Here is a 5,980-nt window from a genome sequence, read left to right on the forward strand (position 1 = left end):
ATTGGTTCATGGAGGGACCTAGCACAGGCATTTATGAAACAGTACAGCCATGTAACGGATATGACCCCCGATAGAATTACCTTACAAAATATGGAAAAGAAACTGGGGAGAGTTTCAGACAGTACGCACAAAGATGGAGGGAAGTTGCCATCCAAGTCCAGCCGTCGCTCCTGGAAAGAGAAACCACGATGCTCTTTATTAATACCTTAAAAGCCCCGTTCATCACGCACATGCTAGGAAGTGCAATAAGAAGCTTCTCAGATATAGTAATGAATGACAAAATGATTGAGAATGCCATAAGAAACGGGAAAATAGAAGCAGGAGAGAGTAACAAAAGGTCAGCCTCGAGAAGAAACGAAAATGAAGTAAACAACGTGAATACGTACAACAAGTCAATTACAGTGAACCAGCCAAGGAAGGTGGTTGCTAGTCAGTAGGGTTCAGCAAGACAAGAGTCTGGTATAAGACAAGGTACTGAGAAGCCCCAGTTCACACCAATTTCGATGTCATACAAGGAGCTGTATCAGAATTTGTTCAACGCACACGTTGTTTCTCCCCATTACTTAACCCCTTTACAAACCCCGTATCCCAAATGGTATGATGCGAGCGCACAATGTGATTACCATGCGGGAATTATAGGGCACTCAATAGAAAATTGTACTGCCTTCAAGAAGCTAGTTGAAAGACTTATTAGCATGGGTGTTGTCAAGTTTGATGACTCACCTAGCACAGAAAAGCCGCTACCCAATCATACCGATAAGGGAGTGAATATGATGAGCGAAAGTAGGGGAGAAGAAGTCAAGAACGACATTGCAGAAGTAAAAACACTGTTGAAATGGGTTTGGAGAGAGATGACGAAGAGAGGGCTAGTTATTTCAGATTTTGAAGAAAGGTATGAGGCTGAAAACTATTGTGAATTCCACCGTGAAGTAGGACATGAGATTCAAGAATGTGAGGGATTCAAGGCTCTGTTCAAAAACATGATGGATAACAAAGAGATAAGGTTTTATGAAGAAGTGGAGCGTAAGAAAAATATTTGTGCATCAGAGTTGGCAACAAAGACTCCAGAAACGAATCATCCTGTGGTCATCATTTCGTGCCCTTGGAGCAATGAGTCTAGGGTTCAGATAAAACTAAAAATTGTAATCCAGAAACCATCAAATTTCTCATATAAGGATAGCAAAAGGGTGCCGTGGAATTATGGGTGCAATGTGACAATCTCGGGAAAAGAATCAGAGAGAAATCAAGAAATGGGTCCTTACACGCGCAATGGGAAGCGATATGAAGCTCATGTAGAATCGTCTAGAGAAGAGAATTGGAAGAAAGAGCAGAGGAAAGGGAAGGCAGTGGAAGTTGAGCCATTGTTTAATGAACCAATAAAAGAAGAGGAGGCAAAGGAGTTTTTGAAGTTTTTGAAACACAGCGAATACAACGTTGTGGAACAACTGCGCAAACAGCCGGCCCACATTTCTATATTAGCTTTGCTCTTAAGTTCAGAAGTACATCGAAAGGCACTATTGAAAGTACTAAATGAAACATATGTTGTTGATGATATTTCAGTAAACAAGCTGGATCGGTTGGTCAACAATATAAGTGCTGACAATTTTATCTTCTTCAGTGATGACGAAATACCATCTGGAAGAAGGGGTTCTACTAAAGCCCTGCACGTTACTGCCCGATGTAAAGGGCACACACTGCCGGAGGTCTTGGTTGATAATGGATCTGTACTGAACGTATTGCCTTTATCTACTCTTAGTCGGTTACCGGTGGACAATTCACACATAAAAGCGTGCCAAAGCATAGTAAGGGCGTTTGATGGAATGAAAAAGAGGGTTATGGAGAGAATTGAGATACCGCTAAGGATTGGCCCAACTACTTATGAGGTGGACTTCTTGGTAATGAATATTAAGCCTTCCTACAACTGTTTATTGGGAAGACCATGGATACACTCAGCCGGGGTAGTACCTTCATTGCTACATCAGAAGGTGAAGTTAGTATCAGAAGGTCGGTTGATAACAATAAATGCGGAAGAAGATATCATTGCAACAGTAACTGGTGATACACCTTATGTGGAAATTAACGATGAGGCAGTGGAATGTTCTTTTAAGTCATTAGAATTTGTCAACGCAGTGTTTATTGCTGAAGGAAACAGAATTTCGGTACCGAAAATATCCAAGACCACAGAGATGGGGATGCGATTGATGATTGGAAGAGGAGCTTCACCTGGGAAAGGATTGGGAAAATATCTTCAAGGAAAGATTGATGTACTGATGCTGAAGGAAAATTTTGATAGTTTTGGCTTAGGATACAAGCCAGACATGAAGCAGAAGAAGAAAGAAGTAGATAAAAGACAAGAAAGAAGAAGGGCACGTTTGAGTGGATATGAAGTTAAATGGGAGCCTTTGACCTTTCCCCACATATCTACATCTTTTTGTGTCACGTGGATTTATTCACCCTGAGCGAGGAGTGTCCAGAAGTGAAGGCATTGAAGAAATGTTGGAAAATGTTAATATCAACGCTATAGAAACAACGGAGAAAAAGACCCGGTTGGAGATCTGCCCTTATGAACCTGGGAGCGAGCTAAACAATTGGACTGCGGAAGAAATCCCTGTAGTCTTTAGGGCTTATTCAGAGTAATGCTCAGAACATTCTTGTTGTTTTAGCCTGGAAATGATAGGAAATCCTTTGTGAGAAAGGCTTGAGCCTGAATATCATTATTCTAATGAAATACATATTTACATTCATTGCAAGCAATTATTCCTTTTCTTTTCATGAAGTAAATATTTTCTATTTGATTGATTGTCTTCCAAATAATTCTTTCATTTGTAACCTTATTGTACAAATAATTATTCATAGATTTATATATTCTTGGTATATTCTTTGATATTCCCTCTTAGGTCCTCAGATATTAAAGACATGAGTGACGCTGCTTCAAACACGGAGCCCCTTTTTGAGCAAGACATGTGTTTAGAGGGATCTTAAGACTTTAAAAATGACGAAGACTGGGGTATATCTCCGGACTTGTCGAGAATGGTAGAACAAGAGGATAAGCAGATCCTACCTTATAAGGAATCATTGGAAATCGTGAGCCTAGAGGAAGGAAAGGAGGTAAAAATTGGAACTGAAATCACCGCAAAGACAAAACAAGACCTTATTGAATTGCTCCGAGAGTTCAAATATGTTTTTACGTGGTCATACCAAGATATGCCCGGGCTGAGTACTAGCATTGCGGTACATTGTCTGCCCATAAAAGAAAATTGTAAACCAGTTCAGCAGAAGCTCAGGAGGATGAGACCTGATGTTGTGCTAAAAGTAAAAGAAGAAGTCAAGAAACAGTTCAATGCTGGATTCTTACAAGAGATCAAATATTCAGATTGGGTAGCAAACATCGTCCCCGTTCCCATGAAAGATGGAAAGGTACGAATGTGCGTGGATTACAGGGAATTGAATAAGGCTAGTCCAAAGGACAATTTTCCGTTGCCTCACATTGATACTTTGGTAGACAACAAAGCTGGCTACTCACTATTCTCTTTTATGGATGGCTTTTCTGGATACAATCAAATAAAGATGCACCCCGAAGATATGGGGAAACCAACATTCATTACCTTATGGGGAACATTTTGTTACAAAGTAATGCCCTTCGGATTGAAGAATACGGGAGCAACGTATCAAAGAGCTATGGTGACTTTGTTTCATGACATAATACATAAGGAGGTCGAAGTCTATGTTGATGATATGATTGCAAAGTCTAGAACTGAAGAAGAGCATGTTCAAGTCTTAAAAAGATTATTTTTGAAATTAAGGAAATTTCAGCTCAAGCTTAACCCAGCAAAATGCACGTTCGGAGCCCGATCAGGGAAGTTATTGGGCTTCATAGTTAGCAGAAAGGGGATTGAGGTTGACCCAGACAAAGTGAAGGCAATCTGAGACCTGCCTCATCCGCGCACTCAGAAAGAAGTCCGAAGTTTTCTAGGAAGATTGAATTACATTGCTCGATTCATCTCACAATTGACCAAGAAATGTGATCCAGTATTTCGTCTTTTGAAGAAGCATAATCCGGGTGATTGGGATGAGGAATGTTAGGAGGCTTTTGACAAGATAAAGCAATATTTGGCTAATACTCCCTTACTATCACCGCCAAGTCTGGATAGGCCATGGGATGTGTATTGGGCCAACACGATGAAACGGGAAAGAAAGAAAGGGCAATATACTATCTCAGCAAGAAATTCACTAGCTGTGAAATGAGATACTCATCAATCGAGAAATTGTGTTGTGCTTTAATCTGGGCAACACGAAGACTAAGGCAGTATATGTTGTATCATACGACTTGACTGATTTCAAAGTTGGATTCTTTAAAATATATGATGGAATCAACTGCTTTAAATGGGAGAATGGCTAGATGGCAGATCCTGCTCTCTGAATTTGACATAGTATATGTAAGTCAGAAGGCAATAAAGAGGAGTGCAATAGCTGATTTTCTGGCTAGTAGAGCCTTGGAGGACTATGAGCCTTTAAACTTTGATTTTCCAAATGAGGACTTGATGTATGTGACAAACATTGAAGAAAATCCTCAAAGGGATCACGTGTGGAGGTTAAATTTCGACGGAGCTTCGAATGCTATGGGTAATGGAATTGGGGCAGTCTTGGTATCCCCGAGTGGAGATCATTACCCTGTGGCTAGCAAGTTGGACTTTGATTGCATGAATAATATGACAGAATATGAAGCATGTATTATGGGCATTCGTGCAGCCATTGAACGAAACATCAAAATGCTAAGAGTGTATGGGGATTCTGCATTGGTAATATACCAACTCAAAGGGGAATGGGAAACTAGAGACCCTAAGTTAATCAGTTATAGAAAGCTAGTCCTCGAATTGGTTGATGAGTTTGACAATATCACCTTCTGTTATCTCCCGCGGAAGGAAAACCAAATGGCTGATGCATTGGCTACTCTGGCTTCTGTGAACAGATTTGAGAATGAGGCCTATTCAGATGAGTATCTATGAAACCCCAGCTCATTGCTACAGTATTGAGGAGGAAGAAAATGATGATCATCCTTGGCATCAGAGTATCCTACAGTATGTGAAGAATAGGGAGTACCCTAGTCAAGCAACAGAGAACGACAAGAGAACCCTGAGAAGAATAGCCATTGAATATGTCTTAGATGGGGAAGTGCTATACAAAAAAAGGAAAGATCAAGTACTGTTAAGATGTGTGGATGCCGTGGAAGCCAAGAAAATTTTGGAGGAAGTCCATGAGGGTATTTGTGGGACGCACGCCAATGGTTTCACCATGGCCAGACAGATCATGAGATTTGGATACTATTGGTCCACTATGGAAGGGGATTGCATTAATTATGCTAGGAAATGCCATAAATGTCAGATTTATGGAGACAAGATGCATGCACCCCCTTCACCACTTCACGTCTTGACCTCTCCATGGCCATTTTCCATGTGGGGTATGGATGTCATTGGGCCGATATCACTAAATGCTTCTAGTGGGTATCGTTTCATCTTCGTGGTCATTGATTACTTTACCAAATGGGTAGAAGCTGCTTCATACGCAAATGTCACGAAGTTGGCAGTCAGCAAGTTCTTGAAAAAAGAGATCATTTGTCGATATGGAATGCCTGAGAGAATCATATCCGACAATGAATTGAATTTGAACAATAGCATAATAGCGGAGGTTTGCAGCCAATTTAAAATCAAACATTATAACTCGTCGTCGTATCGTCCAAAAATGAATGGTGCAGTGGAGGCAGCCAATAAGAACATTAAAAGAATCGTGGGGAAAATGACGGAAACTTACAAGGATTGGCATGAGAAATTATCATTTGCTCTCCTTGCTTATCGAACAACCATTAGAACTTCTACCGGGGCAACATCTTTTTCTCTAGTTTATGGAATGGAGGCAGTATTACCCATTGAAGTTGAGATCCCTTCTCTACGGGTGTTATCTAAACTATAGTTGGACGAAGCCG

The sequence above is a fragment of the Gossypium hirsutum genome, chromosome D10 (assembly GCF_007990345.1).
Source record: "Gossypium hirsutum isolate 1008001.06 chromosome D10, Gossypium_hirsutum_v2.1, whole genome shotgun sequence".
NCBI classification, from domain to species: domain Eukaryota; kingdom Viridiplantae; phylum Streptophyta; class Magnoliopsida; order Malvales; family Malvaceae; genus Gossypium; species Gossypium hirsutum.